This window comes from Pristiophorus japonicus, chromosome 18 (genome assembly GCF_044704955.1).
Source record: "Pristiophorus japonicus isolate sPriJap1 chromosome 18, sPriJap1.hap1, whole genome shotgun sequence".
Classification (NCBI taxonomy): Eukaryota; Metazoa; Chordata; class Chondrichthyes; family Pristiophoridae; genus Pristiophorus; species Pristiophorus japonicus.
This window is the reverse complement of record NC_091994.1, coordinates 111371415-111388179: the sequence shown is the minus strand read 5'-3', so window position 1 is coordinate 111388179 and position 16765 is coordinate 111371415.

The window sequence follows — 16765 nt, the reverse complement described above, 5'->3', positions numbered from 1 at the left end:
ACAACTTCATATTTCTCCACATTATATTGCATTTGCCAAGTTCTTGCCCACTCACTTAGCCTGTCTATATCCCCTTAAAGCCTCTTTGCATCTCACAACTTACATTACCACCAGTAATGTATGCCCCTGTGAGTATGCTCATGGGTTGGTAGAGCTGTTGCATTGTGAGTGGCTTAGCCAGTCACGTGATGTTCACAAAACTCAATAAAACCCCAGCCAGTTGGGTCTGGGTCATCCACGATGAGGCAGGTGATTGTGAGCCTGGTGGATGAACTGGTAATGTGTAGTGTGATTGTTAAATCTTTTGCTAATAAACCAACTGGTTCTTAATAGCAATGTATTGCTATGAATTCTTAAGCAAAGAACCCATGAAGCAAATACATTACAACCAGCAGTAAGCCTTTGGGAGTCAGCGAGCTTCCCAGGCCTGTGCCCTCCATGGTGCTACTCATTTGCGCCCTTGAGGAAACATAAAAACATAGAAAATAGGAGCAGTAGTAGGCCATTCGGCCCTTCGAGCCTGCACCGTCATTCAATATTGTTATGTATGTAAACATTATAAATGTGTAAGACTTCCCACCAGAGGGCGCACTTATTGGAGGCCCAAGGATCACCTGCACACCTCATGCAAGCGAGTATGAAAGGCTGTCTGCCATGCTGCTTTGGCACTCTGGAGTTTTATTAAAGAGACTAAGGTCACATCAGTTTAAGCTTACAGTACTCAGTCTTGTGGAGTTATTCGAAACATAACAAATATGATCATGGCTGATCCTCTATCTCAACACCATATTCCCGCTTTTTCCCCATACCCCTTGATGCCTTTTATGTCTAGAAATGTATCTATCTCCCCCTTAAATATATTCAGTGACTTGGCCTCCACAGCCTTCTGTGGTAGAGAATTCCACAGGTTCACCACCCTCTGAGTGAAAAAATGTCTCCTCATCTCGGTCCTAAATTTCCTACCCCGTATCCTGAGACTTCCCAGCCAGGGGAAACATCCTCCCCACATCTAGTCTGTCCAGGCCCGGAAGACACTACACCACTTCCCACTGAGCAGGCTGGCCTTCTATTGTTATGCTGGTCCCTGTGGGGGGAAGTCCCTGCCCTTAGCCCCTGGCCCAACCCTTTCTGACACGGGTAAGGGAGGGGTGGGGGCTCAAATCTTTGAAAGGCCCCACAGACTGGCGGCACAGGCCGGGATCGAATCTATTCTGGGCCTGGCCTGCTGCCACTTTCTCCGTGGAGTTGCGGAGTTAGTGCAATCGGAAAGGCCGTGGGATTTCAGCACTTGTAAGATGAAAGTATAAAATAAATGTTAGATGCATAATTAATGAGAATAGAAATTTGTTAAGCTTATTAGTTTTCATCTGTATATTTTGTTAATGATAGGCAGGGCTATGGGGAAAAGAGCAGCGGGAGTGGGATTAATTGGATCGCTCTTTCAAGGAGCTGGCACAGGCACGATGGGCCGAATGGCCTTCTTCTGTGCTGTGTCATTCAATGAGGAGCGGCTATATGATTGCATGTCATTCCGACATTATCACATATAGGTGCATCATCATAGGCAGTCCCTCAGAATCGAGGAAGACTTGCTTCCACACTTAAAATGAGTCCTTAGGTGGCTGAACAGTCCAATACGAGAGCCACAGTCTCTGTCACGGGTGGGACAGACAGTGGTTGAAGGAAAGGGTGGGTGGGGAGTCTGGTTTGCCGTACGCTCCTTCCGCTGCCTGCGCTTGTTTTCTGCATGCTCTCGGCGACGAGACTCGAGGTGCTCAGCGCCCTCCCGGATGCTCTTCCTCCACTTAGGGCGGTCTTTGGCCAGGGATTCCCAGGTGTCGGTGGGGATGTTGCATTTTATCAAAGAGGCTTTGAGGGTGTCCTTGTAACGTTTCCTTTATATATTATCATATATAATGGGTGCACGTCCTCCACATGGTGATTCTCTAATTCTTGCCCCTTTTCTATCTGATCGTTTTGTGATTCAGCGTTTATTCCCACTGCCGTTCACAACGGGAGAATGGCGTGTCAAACCTGCTCCTGTCACTCTCCAGCACCACTTCCTGTGGCCGCACTGGCTTCAGAGGCAACAATGCAAAGCCATTGGAGAGGTGTGACTGCTGTGGAGCCCCGGGGACCCATTTAAAGGGGTCTAGACTCTCCGCCCCTCCTCCGCTGATCTTTTTTGGCGGGGGGGGGGGGGCGGGGGTTGTAATGTAAGAATTCATAGCAACACATTGCTATTAAGAACTAGTTGGTTTATTATCAAAAGGTTTAACAATCACACTACACATTACCCAGTTCATCCACCAGGCTCACAATCACCTGCCTCATTGTGGATCCCCCAAACCCAACTGGCTGGGGTTTTATTGAGTCTTGTGAACCATGATCAGATCAGCCATGATTTTATTGAATGGCGGAGCAGGCTCGAGGGGCCAAATAGCCTACTCCTGCTCCGATTTCTTATGCTCTTATGAGGAGTCTGCACAAGTTATTTGTCTGTTGGTCCCACAATGTGGAAGCAGTCTGAGCGCCCGAGGCTCGCTGGAAGATCGGGGTCTCAGTGGCTCTGCAATAAAAAGAGAGCACAATGCATAAGACATTTTTATGAGCTTGATATTTCAGTGAATCAGTTTATTAAAAAAAAGATAATTATGGAACCCAAAAGCTATGGGGATAATTTTAAACAAACCTGTCCAGCAGGAAATTGGCAGGATCTGTATTGCCTGGTGGTTTTACACCACACCCATCGACCTTGGCGGATAGGAAAAGTGGCTGGGCGGTTGCTCAGATGCTGCCAGTTTTCTGTCGGGCGGCTGAGGTTAGAATTCACCCTGTATGTCTACATTCACCGGGCATTAAAGTACCTGTGCACACGTCCGCCAGAATGTTAGCTGTATCAGCCAGTGGCTCAGTGGGTAGCACACTTGCCTCTGGGTCAGAAGGTTGTGGGTTCAAATCCCACTCCAGGGAATTGAGTGCAAACATCTAGGCTGACCCTCTGAGTGAGTGCTGCACTGTCAGAAGTGTGCCGTCTTTCAGATGAGATGTTAAACTGAAGCCCTGTCTGCTCTCTCAGGTGGACGTAAAAAATCCCAAGGCACGATTACAAAGAAGAGCAGGAGAGTTATTCCAGGGGCCAATATTTATCCCTCAATCAACATCACTAAAACAGATGATCTGGTCATTATCACATTGCTGTTTGTGGGAGCTTGCTGTGTGCAAGTTGGCTGCTGTGTTTCCCACATTACAACAGTGATGACACTCCAAAAGTACTTCATTGGCTGTAAAGCGCTTTGGGACATCCGGTGGCTGTGAAAGGCATAAGTCTTTTCTTTTTTTAACTGAATAAGATCTCCCACTTAAAATGGATCCAGAGAATTTCCAGAAACATCTTAACAACCCAAAGCAAGTGTAAACAGAAGGTTAACCAGCCTCGTTTCATGTCTGCTGGCTTAATGTTAAGACAACTAGCTGAATTTAATGTAAAACTCAAGACAATGCAGATAAAGACCAAAGTACTTCAATTACCAACCTAATCAATCCATTGAATTGGTTAAGATTATGTATACATTGCGTATAAGCCAATATATAAGCCACTTATAATGTTGACAGTGTATAATTTATTACTGTATGATATGTATGTTTTTTTTCGTTCACAGGATGTGGGCATCGCTGGAAAGTCCAGCATTTATTGCCCATCCCAAATTGCCCTCGAGAAGATGGTGGTGAGCTGCCTTCTTGAACTGCTGCGGTCCATATGGTGAAGGTGCTCCCACAGTGTTGTTAGGGAGGGAATTCCTGGATTTTGACCCAGCAATGATGAAGGAACGGCTGATATATTTCCAAGTAAGATTGTAAGGGGAATGGATAGCCGTTTCTGCGGCCGCAACCGAGACTCCAGGATGGTATGTTGCCTCCCTGGTGCAAGGGTCAAGGATGTCTCGGAGCGGGTGCAGGACCTTCTGAAAAGGGAGGGTGAACAGCCAGTTGTCGTGGTGTATATAGGTACCAACAATATAGATAAGAAACGGGATGAGTTCCTACGAGACGAATTTAGGGAGCTAAGAGCTCACTTAAAAAGTAAGACCTCAAATTAGTAATCTCAGGATTGCTACCAGTGCCATGTGCTAGTCAGAGTAGGAATCGCAGGATAGCTCAGATGAATTCGTGGCTTGAGGAGTGGTGCAAGAAGGAGGGATTCAAATTCCTGGGACATTGGAACCGGTTCTGGGGGAGGTAGGTCCAGTACAAACCAGACAGTCTGCACCTGGGCAGGACCGGAACCAATGTCCTAGAGGGAGTGTTTGCTAGTGTTGTTGGGGAGGAGTTAAACTAACATGGCAGGGGGATGGGAATTTATGCAGGGAGACAGAGGGAAATAAAATGGAGGCAGAAGCAAAAGATAGAAAGGAGAACAGTAAAAGTGGAGGGCAGAGAAATCCAAGGCAAAAAACAAAAAGGGGCAAAATTCTAAAGGGGCAAAGTGTGTTAAAAAGACAAGCCTGAAGGCTCTGTGACTCAATGCAAGGAATATTCGGAATAAGGTGGACGAATTAACTGCGCAGATAGCAGTTAACGGATATGATGTAATTTGCATCACGGAGACATGGCACCAGGGTGACCAAGGCTGGGAACGCAACATCCAGGAGTATTCAACATTCAGGAAGGATAGACAGAGAGGAAAAGGAGGCAGGGGGCGCTGCTGGTTAAAGAGGAAATTAATGCAATAGTAAGGAGGGACATTAGCCTGGATGATGTGGAATCGGTATGGGTGGAGCTGCGGAATACCAAAAAGCAGAAAACGCTATTGGGAGTTGTGTACAGACCACCAAACAGTAGCAGTGAAGTTGGGGACAGCATCAAACAAGGAATAAGGGATGTGTGCAATAAAGGTACAGCAGTTAGCATGGGCGACTTTAATCTACATATTGATTGGACTAACCTAACTGGTAGCAATGTAGTGGAGGAGGATTTCCTGGAGTGTATTAGGGATGGTTTTCGAGACCAATATGTTGAGGAACCAACTAGACATCCTAGACTGGGTGATGTGTAATGAGAAGGGACTAATTAGCAATCTTGTTGTGCGAGGCCCCTTGGGGAAGAGTGACCATAATATGATAGAATTCTTTATTAAGATGGAGAGTGACACTGTTAATTCAGAAACTAGGGTCCTGAACTTAAGGAAAGGTAACTTCGACGGTATGAGGCGTGAATTGGCTAGAATAAACTGGCAAAGGATACTTAAAGGATTGACGGTGGATAAGCAAAGGCAAACATTTAAAGATCACATGGATGAACTTCAGCAATTGTACATCCCTGTCTGGAGTAAAAATAAAACGGGGAAGGTGGCTCAACCGTGGCTAACAAGGGAAATTAAGGAGAGTGTTAAAACCAAGGAAGAGGCATATAAATTGGCTAGAAAAAGCAACAAATCTGAGGACTGGGAGAAATTTAGAATTCAACAGAGGAGGACTAAGGGTTTAATTAAGAGGGGGAAAATAGAGTATGAGAGGAAGCTTGCAGGGAACATAAAAACTGACTGCAAAAGCTTCTATAAATATGTGAAGAGAAAAAGATTAGTGAAGACAAACATAGGTCCCTTGCAGTTGGATTCAGGTGAATTTATAATGGGGAACAAAGAAATGACAGACCAATTGAACAAACACTTTGGTTCTGTCTACACGAAGGAAGACACAAATAACCTTCTGAATGTACTAGGGGACAGTGGGTCTAGTGAGAAGGAGGAACTGAAGGATATCCTTATAAAGCCGGATATTGTGTTAGGGAAATTGATGGGATTGAAGGCTGATAAATCTCCGGGGTCGGATAGTCTGCATCGCACAGTACTTAAGGAAGTGGCCCTAGAAAAAGTGGATGCATTGGTGATCATTTTCCAACAGTCTATCGACTCTGGATCAGTTCCTATGGACTGGATGGTAGCTAATGTAACACCACTCTTTAAAAAAGGAGGGAGAGAGAAAACGGGTAATTATAGACCGGTTAGCTTGACATCAGTCGTGGGGAAAATGTTAGAATCAATCATGAAGGATGAAATAGCAGCGCATTTGGAAAGCAGTGACAGGATCGATCCAAGTCAGCATGGATTTATGAAAGGGAAATCATGCTCGACGAATCTTCTGGAATTTTTTGAGGATGTAACTAGCAGAGTGGACAAGGGAAAACCAGTGGATGTGGTGTATTTGGACTTTCAAAAGGCTTTTGACAAGGTCCCACACAAGAGATTGGTGTGCAAAATCAAAGCACATGGTATTGGGGGTAATGTACTGGGGGTAAGGTTGGCAGACAGGAAGCAGAGAGTCGGGATAAATGGGTCCTTTTCAGAATGGCAGCCAGTGACTAGTGGAGTACCGCAGGGCTCAGTGCTGGGACCCCAGCTCTTTACATTATACATTAACGATTTAGATGAAGGAATTGAGTGTAATATCTCCAAGTTTGCAGATGACACTAAACTGGGTGGCGGTGTGAGCTGTGAGGAGGATGCTAAGAGGCTGCAGGTTGACTTGGACAGATTAGGTGAGTGGGCAAATGCATGGCAGATGCAGTATAATGTGGATAAATGTGAGGTTATCCATTTTGGGGGCAAAAACACGAAGGCAGAATATTATCTGAATGGTGGCAGATTAGGAAAAGGGGAGGTGCAATGAGACCTGGGTGTCATGGTTCATCAGTCATTGAAAGTTGGCATACAGGTACAGCAGGTGGTGAAGAAGACAAATGGTATGTTGGCCTTCATAGCTAGGGGATTTGAGTATAGGAGCAGGGAGGTCTTACTGCAGTTGTACAGGGCCTTGGTGAGGCTTCACCTGGAATATTGTGTTCAGTTTTGGTCTCCTAATCTGAGGAAGGGTGTTCTTGCTATTGAGGGAGTGCAGCGAAGGTTCACCAGACTGATTCCAGGGATGGCTGGACTGACATATGAGGAGAGACTGGATTAATTGGTCCTTTATTCACTGGAATTTATAGGATGAGAGGGGATCTCATAGAAACGTATAAGATTCTGACGGGACTGGACAGGTTAGATGCAGGAAGAATGTTCCCGATGTTGGGGTAGTCCAGAACCAGAGGACATAGTCTTAGGATAAGGGGTAGGCCATTTAGGACTGAGATGAGGGGAAACTGCTTCACTCAGAGAGTTGTTAACCTGTGGAATTCCCTGCCGCAGAGTTGTTGATGCCAGTTCATTGGATATATTCAAGAGGGAGTTAGTTATGGCCCTTACGGCTAAAGGGATCAAGGGGTATGGAGAGAAAGCAGGAAAGGGATACTGAGGGAATGTGCAGGCTCAAAGGGCCGAATGGCCTACTCCTGCAGCTATTTTTCTATGTTTCTAAGTCAGGATGGTGTGTAACTTGGAGGGGAACGTGGAGCTGGTGGTGTTCCCATGTGCCTGCTGCCTTTGTCCTTCTAGGTGGTAGAGGTCGTGGATTTGGGAGATGCTGCCAAAGAAGCCTTGACGAATTGCTGCAGTGCATCTTGTAGATGGTACCTGTTGTGTATTTAGAAAGAGTCAGACAGAACACTGTGAGCTCAAAGTAAAGTGTGACCTTAGTCTTTTATTGCAGGTCTCCAGAATGCCTCTCTAACTTGTGAAGCCTCCTTAAATATCTGTGCTCCCAAGGGATTATGGGATCCCTTGGGACTCCAGGGGATGAGCCCTCTGGTGGCTGAACAGAGTAAATAAAAGTTTACATATATAACAGTACCATATACAGTAGACACCTCAAATCACTCGAGAAATACCACCAACGATGTCTCTGCAATTTCCTGCAAATCCCCTGGGAGGACAGATGCACCAACGTCAGTGTCCTCGATCAGGCCAACATCCCCAGCATCGAAGCACTGACCACACTCGACCAGCTCCATTGGACGGGCCACATTGTTCGCATGCCCGACACGAGACTCCCAAATCAAACGCTCTACTCGGAACTCCTACACGACAAGCGAGCCCCAGGTGGGCAGAGGAAACGTTTCAAGAATATCCTCAAAGCCTCCTTGATAAAGTGTAACATCCCCACCAACACCGCGGAGTCCCTGGCCAAAGACCACCCTAAATGGGGGAAGAGCATCCGGGAGGGCGTTGAGCACCTCGAGTCTCGTCGCCGAGAGCATGCAGAAAGCAAGCGCAGGCAGCGGAAGGAGCGTGCGGCAAACCAGACTCCCCACCCACCCTTTCCTTCAACCAATGTCTGCCCCACCTGTGACAGAGACTGTAATTCCCGTATTGGACTGTTCAGTCACCTGAGAACTCACTTTTAGAGTGGAAGCAAGTCTTCCTCGATTTCGAGGGACTGCCTATGATGATGATGGTACACACTGCAGCCACGGTGCGCCGGTGGTGGAGGGAGTGAGTGTGTCAGGGCAGTGCCATTTAACTAAGTGGCACTATGCCACGAAATACAACATTACACCCACTAGCCCATGTGGGCTCCCTTCAATAATCCTATCATTACATCAACAAGAATGAATTCCACTCTGAATTTTCCTCCGTGGTCCATTTGCCACGGGAAACAATGTTATGACTGTAAGTTGGTGTGCCCCTGCTCTGACTAGGTCACATTTTCCTGAATCATCTTCATTTTATTCATGTGTCGAGTTGGCTCAGTGGTCGGACTTGCACCTCTGAGTCAGCAGATTGTGGGTTCCATCCTCACTGCAGGGTCTTGAGCACGTAACCGTGGCATCTTGGCTGCATGGGGGTGCTGTAATGCTGAGGGAGTGCTACAATGCTGAGGGAGTGCTGCAATGCTGAGGGAGTGCTGCAATGCTGAGGGAGTGCTGCAATGCTGAGGGAGTGCTGCAATGCTGAGGGAGTGCTACAATGCTGAGGGAGTGCTGCAATGCTGAGGGAGTGCTACAATGCTGAGGGAGTGCTACAATGCTGAGGGAGTGCTGCAATGCTGAGGGAGTGCTACAATGCTGAGGGAGTGCTACAATGCTGAGGGAGTGCTGCAATGCTGAGGGAGTGCTGAGGGAGTGCTACAATGCTGACGGAGTGCTACAATGCTGAGGGAGTGCTGCAATGCTGAGGGAGTGCTACAATGCTGACGGAGTGCTGCAATGCTGAGGGAGTGCTACAATGCTGACGGAGTGCTGCAATGCTGAGGGAGTGCTGCAATGCTGACGGAGTGCTACAATGCTGAGGGAGTGCTGCAATGCTGAGGGAGTGCTACAATGCTGAGGGAGTGCTACAATGCTGACGGAGTGCTGCAATGCTGACGGAGTGCTGCAATGCTGAGGGAGTGCTACAATGCTGACGGAGTGCTACAATGCTGACGGAGTGCTACAATGCTGAGGGAGTGCTACAATGCTGACGGAGTGCTGCAATGCTGACGGAGTGCTACAATGCTGAGGGAGTGCTGCAATGCTGAGGGAGTGCTACAATGCTGACGGAGTGCTGCAATGCTGAGGGAGTGCTACAATGCTGACGGAGTGCTACAATGCTGAGGGAGTGCTGCAATGCTGAGGGAGTGCTACAATGCTGACGGAGTGCTGCAATGCTGAGGGAGTGCTACAATGCTGACGGAGTGCTACAATGCTGAGGGAGTGCTGCAATGCTGAGGGAGTGCTGCAATGCTGAGGGAGTGCTACAATGCTGAGGGAGTGCTACAATGCTGAGGGAGTGCTACAATGCTGAGGGAGTGCTACAATGCTGAGGGAGTGCTGCAATGCCGGAGGATTTCCAACTTCTTTTTGTTTAATTTCGGATCAGCCATGATCATATTAAATGCCATGTGGCCTACTCCTGCTCCTACTTCTTATGTTCTTATGTTTATGTTCTAATTTCTGTCCCCCTAGGTGGGCCAAAGGAACAAGAGGATGGATAACATCTAAAGGAATCAGGCTCTTCGCCCTCTGGGCCACGCAACCCCGCCATTCACTCCCTCCGTCCCAGCCGAGGTTGACTAAGGGCGGTCTCTCCCTTGGTCAGGGTCACATTGGTCACATTCCTCCCCCTCCTCTGGAAAATTCATCGTAAGCCCTTCTCAGATGGGGAATTTGTGTAGCACCAAGCAATCCTCAACAACAAAATAAAAACATAAAATTAGGCGCAGGGGTAGGCCATTTGGCCCCTCGAGTCTGCTCCGCCATTCAATAAGATCATGGCTGATCTTCTACCTCAACACTTTCCTGCACTATCCCCATATCCCTTGATTCCCTTAATATCCAAAAATCTATCGATCTCTGTCTTGAATATACTCAACGACTGAGCCTCCACAGCCCTCTGGGTTAGAGAATTCCAAAGATTCACCACCCTCTGAGTAAAGAGGTTTCTCCTCATCTCAATCCCAAATGACCGACCCCTTATCCTGAGACTGTGACCCCTGGTTCTAGACTCCCCAGCCAGGGGGAACATCCTCCCTCATCTACCCTGTCAAGTCCTGTAAGAAAGTTGTGTTTTAAGGGACCCTGGATTGATTGTCCATCATTTTCAGTGGAAGGAATGACTAGAGGTTGTGAGGATCTAGTTTGCTGACAAGCAAGGCAAGGCACAGTCAGAGAGTACACAGTTTTATAACGACAAGCATAAGAAATAGGAGCAGGAGTCGGCCATTTGGCCCCTCGAGCCTGCTCTGCCATTTAATAAGATCATGGCTGATCTGATCTTGGGCTCAGCTCCACTTCCCTGCCTGCTCCCCATAACCCTTCACTCCCTTATCGCTCAAAGATCTGTCTAACAGCTCTCTGGGGCAGAAAATTTCAGAGATTTACGACCCTCTGAGAGAAGAAATTCCTCCTCATCTCAGTTCTAAATGGGCCACCCCTTATTCTGAGTCTATGTCCTCTAGTTTTAGATTTTCCCCACGAGGGGAAACATCCTGTCTGCATCTACCTTGTCGAGACCCCTCAGTATCTTACATGTTTCAATAAGATCCCCTCTCATTCTCCTAAACTCCAGTGAGTACAGGCCCAACCTGCTCAACCTTTCTTCATAAGTCAATCCCCTCTTCTCCGGAATCAACCTCGTGAACCTTCTCCGAACTGCCTCCAATGCAAGTATATCCTTCCTTAAATACGGAGACCAAAACTGTACGCAGTACTCCAGGTGTGGCCTCACCAATACCCTGTACAGTTGTAGCAGAACTTCTCTGCTTTTATACTCTATCCCCCTTGCAATAAAGGCCAACATTCCATTTGCCTTCCTGATCACTTGCTGTACCTGCATACTAACTTTTTGTGTTTCATGCACAAGGACCCCAGGTCCCTCTGTACTGCAGCACTTTGCAATCGCTCTCCATTTAAATAATAATTTGCTTTTTTATTTTTCCTGCCAAAGTGGATAACCTCATATTTTGGCAGGAAAAATACAAAAGCATATTAGTGAACAATGCACTAATGCAATAACGCACAATGCATTATTCCCCTGCTGAGCGGGAGCTGTGTTTGACTTCGCCTGCCATTGTAAAAGGCCATAAAGCTAAGTGCTTTAAATAGGCACATGGAGAGGTCAAGAAGAAGTTCATTGCTGTTGCTAATGGAGGTTTGTCCAACTCTTTAATGTGAGTTACTTGATTGATGACAGATGCCATGACCAATTAATAGGTAACAAGTGCCCTCTTCTTAAAGGGACATAACCCATAAACTGTAACTTTAACAAATTTAAAATTAATCTTAACAAATTAAATTAAAATTTGGTTTCGGGGGGGCTGATGAAGCACTCCAGTCTCTCCGGTGCCCATCATCATCATCATCATAGGCAGTCCCCCGAGATCGAGGAAGACTTGCTTCCACTCTAACAGTGAGTTCTTAGGTGACTGAACAGTCCAATACGGGAATTACAGTCTCTGTCACAGGTGGGACAGACAGTGGTTGAAGGAAAGGGTAGGTGGGGAGTCTGGTTTGCCGCATGCTCCTTCCGCTGCCTGCGCTTGCTTTCTGCATGCTCTCGGCAACGAGACTCGAGGTGCTCAGCGCCCTCCCGGATGCTCTTCCTCCACTTAGGGCGGTCTTTGGCCAGGGACTTTTAGGTGTCGGTGGGGATGTTGCACTTTATCAAGGAGGCTTTGAGGGTGCCCTTGAAACATTTCCTCTGCCCACCTGGTACTCGCCTGCCGTGTAGGAGTTCTGAGTAGAGCGCTTGCTTTGGGAGTATTGTGTCAGGCATGCGAACAGTGTGGCCCGCCCAACGGAGCTGGTCGAGTGTGGTCAGTGTTTCGATGCTAGGGATGTTGGCCTGATCGAGAATACTGACGTTGGTGCGTCTGTCCTCCCAGGGGATTTGCAGGATCTTGCGGAGACATCGTTGGTGGCATTTCTCCAGCGATTTGAGGTGTCTACTGTACATGGTCCATGTCTCTGAGCCATACAGGAGGGCGGGTATCACTACAGCCCTGTAGACCATGAGCTTGGTGCCAGATTCAGAGGCGCACTAGTGGGCACCACGTGCGGGAACTTTGTCTATAAATTGGCAGCTGCTTGTAAATCCCTGGGAAAAAGCCGTTACCAAGATCAGAGGAGACCCGCCACAAATGATTGGTTTTCCTTCTCTTTCTTTTGTCCTTTCTTAAGATTTTCTCCGTTACCAATTCTGATTGGTCACTAATTTACAAACATGATATTTGAATCAATCAGATGCATGTGTGGCACAGATTTTGCTCACGTGAGACTTTCAACTGTGATGGGTGCATTGGATTGGTTCAGTGGCATCGCTCTGGCCTCTGAGTCAGAGGGTTGTGGGTTCGAGCCCCACTCCAGGACTTGGCCACATAGTCTAATCTGGCACTTCAGTGCAGTGCGGAGAGAGTACAACATTGTCAGACGTGAAGCCAAGGCTGTCTGCATGTCTGTTTAGATATAAAAAAATTCCACGGCATAATTCGAAGAAAGAAAAGAAAGACTTGCATTTATATAGCGCCTTTCATGACCACCAGATGTCACAAAGTGCTTTACAGCCAATGAATTACTTTTGGAGTGTAGTCACTGTTATAATGTAGGAAGAAGTGCAGGGGAGTTCTTTTGGTGTCCTGGCCAGCATTTATCAACAAGCACTTCCAAGAAAGATTAGCTGTACCATCTACAAGATGCACTGCAGCAACTCGCCAAGGCTTCTTCGACAGCACCTCCCAAACCCGCGACCTCTACCACCTAGAAGGACAAGGGAACACCACCATCTGCAAGTTCGACTCGAAACGTTAACTTTGTTTTTCTCTCCACAGATGCTGTCTGACTCGCTGAGATTTCCAGAATTCTCTGTTTTTAGTTCTTAATAGCAATGTGTTGCTATAAATGCTTAAGCAAATAACCTATGAAGCAAAATACATTACAACCATCACCTCCAAGTTCCCCTCCAAGTCACACACCATCCTGACTTGGAAATATATCGGCCGTTCCTTCATTGTCGCTGGGTCAAAATCCTGGAACTCCCTGTTTTATGTTAGCTAGCGAATCCTCTATCCACACTAATATATTACCCCCAACCCCGTGAGCTCTTATCTTGTGCAGTAACCTTTTTATGTGTTGCCCAGAGTTTGAAAGGACACAGACCTCTTGGGAGGTGTGATTGGCAGAGAGGGGGTAGGAAAATCCAACTCCAACGGTACGCTCCTTCTGACGTAATGCTTAGAACATGGCCTCGTCAAAACCAACACCCTGTTCCATCAGAAAGGCAAGTATAAGGCTTCATGGCAGCACCCTCACTCCAAGCACTGGCGTCTGCTAGTCTGTGTGAATTCCTTCACCACACGGACTGCAGCGGTTCAAGAAGGCGGCTCACCACCACCTTCTCAAGGGCAATTAGGGATGGGCAATAAATGCCGGCCTTGCCAGCGACGTCCACATCCCGAAACGAATTAAAAAATATATATATCCAGCTGCCAGGCAAAGCTCCTAGGTGGTAACCACTCTATAATCTCAGCTCACCTGATGGTTTAGTGGAGGTAGGCGCTTTACAGCCTTCTGAATTCAACATTAAGTTAAAAATTTCAGAGCGTAACCGCTGCCAATCTTTGGTTCCCTCCCCCCCACCCCACCCCCCCACACCCCACTCAGAGCCGGTTTCTTTTTTTTCTCCTTGTCTCCAATCGCAGTTGGTCATAATCCCACCATTCACACCCTATCTCGACTAATGTTTTTCTAACTCCTGGCATTACCATTTGAATTTGGGCCACCATCCCTTTTGTGTCTCTAATCTCTCCTGCCTTCCACCCTATCACAGACCTTCCCTTTTGTTCTCTCTTCCCCTCCCCCTTTCAGTGCTTGTTAAGAATCTGTTCTTTTCGAACATTCACCAGTTCTGACAAAGCGTCATCGACCCGCAGCGTTAACTCTGCTTCTCTCTCCACAGACGCTGCCTGACCCGCTGAGATTTCCAGCGTTTTCTGTTTTTATTCCAGATTCCAGCCTCCGCAGTATTTTGCTTTTGTATTAGTGGGGGAAGGCACTGTCCATTCCAGCATAAAGCCACATGCAGCAGATGTTCGATTTCCAGCTCAATGGCCATGTGCACAAGGTGCGAGAGGGGTGCTGGGTGCCAGCGGAACCATACACCGGCAACAGGTCATGTCATCAGGAGGGGAGGAGCGAAGTGGAAGGAAATGAGATAAAGGGCCCAAGTTTCCACATGATTTGCGCCTGATTTTTAGGAGCAACTGGTGGAGAACGGTCTATCTTAGAAATCGCAATTCTCCACATTTTGTTTTCTGCAGTTCTAGTCAGGTAGAACAGTTCTACTTTGGAACAGAATTTTTTCTTCAAAAGGGGGCGTGTCTGGCCACTGACACCTGATTTCAAAGTTTCCACAGTGAAAACGTACTCCAAACTAAGTTAGAATGGAGCAAGTGAAGATTTTTGTAGAACTGAAAAAACCTGTTCTACACATTAAAAAATCAGGCGCAGGTTACAAATTAGGCGTCCAGAACGAGGTGGGGGGGGGAAGGGAACTCATTAAATTCTACAATAAATCCTTATTTATACTTCTACAAATATTATACAAATAAATCCAACCTGAATAAACATTTATAAGCAAAGAAAAGATTAAATAAACCATCTTCCTACCTGTGTGAAAGTGCTTCAGGCACAGAGAATGCTGCAGTCAGCCTGAGGCGCCCGTTCTTCCCGCGGGGGGGGGAGGAGGCGCCCGTTCTTCCCGCTGGGGGGGGGGCGGAAGGAGACAGTGAGAAGGCTGCAAGTGCTGATGTGCTGATGGCAATGTGCTTTTATTAAAAAAACGTTCAAAAATTAAACAGCAACAAAGAACTACAAAAATGGCCGAGTGACAATGTGTTTTTCACACTGAGCATGTGCGAACGCTCCAACGCGCACGCGCAGCGTTGCCAGCAGGAAAAAACTAATTTAAATAGTACCCGCCCCCTCCCACTTACAAAATCGGTGCGAGTGTAGGCTCCGCCCCCCTGGGCGCCACGCCAGGCAGACAAGGAGCTGCAGGGCGCTCCAGAATCGCGAGGTTTTTTTTAGGCGCCGTTTTAGGTGCGAAAAACGAGCGCCCAGCTCGGAGGGGCGCCCGTTTTTTATCGTGTGGAAACTTGGGCCCAAAGAGTTATATAATACAATCATGATAGCTATTTTTAAATAAATTCAGAGACGCCATACAAATCATAAAAGCTCAACTGTGATCCAGTCGATGTTAATGAATTTCAATAATTCTATAAGTTACAGCATTTCGATATGCAGTAGAAAATATATGGTTGGATTGTGTCATTCTGTTACTGAGTAAAGGAGAGAACTAAGCTGGAATAATTTTAATAGCACTCATTCTAATACTCAGAAAGTTACACAAAATAGCAACTTAGCTTTTATAATTTGCCCTGCCCTTAATTGTTGATGTAATTGCTGATTATCCACTTATCTGGGTAGTGAGGTTTAAAGCTTGCGATTGAGCTGCAAGGCCAACAGGGAACCAACAATAAAAATGTTCAAGGTAGGTATAACATCCTTAAGACAATTTTAATCGCAAGACGGGACCAACCCTGAACCATTAATCCCGAACTCTGTAAGGTTATGGTGTTGGAAAGTAGCCAATGTGCCCCTGTAGTTTCTTTAGTTATGAGTGAACCAGCCTAATTCATAGAAACATAGAAAATAGGTGCAGGAGTTGGCCATTCGGCCCTTCTAGCCTGCACCGCCATTCAATGAGTTCATGGCTGAACATTCAACTTCAGTACCCCATTCCTGCTTTCTCGCCATACCCCTTGATCCCCCTAGTAGTAAGGACTTCATCTAACTCCTTTTTGAGTATATTTAGTGAATTGGCCTCAACAACTTTCTGTGGTAGAGAATTCCACAGGTTCACCACTCTCTGGGTGAAGAAGTTTCTCCTCATCTCAGTCCTAAATGGCTTACCCCTTATCCTTAGACTGTGACCCCTGGTTCTGGACTTCTCCAACATCGGGAACATTCTTCCTGCATCTAACCTGTCTGAACCCATCAGAATTTTAAACGTTTCTATGAGGTCCCCTCTCATTCTTCTGAACTCCAGTGAATACAAGCCCAGTTGATCCAGTCTTTCTTGATAGGTCAGTCCCGCCATCCTGGGAATCAGTCTGGTGAACCTTCGCTGCACTCCCTCAATAGCAAAAATGTCCTTCCTCAAGTTAGGAGACCAAAACTGTACACAATACTCCAGGTGTGGCCTCACCAAGGCCCTGTACAACTGTAGCAACACCTCCCTGCCCTGTACTCAAATCCCCTCGCTATGAAGGCCAACATGCCATTTGCTTTCTTAACCGCCTGCTGTACCTGCATGCCAACCTTCAATGAGTGATGTACCATGACACCCAGGTCTCGT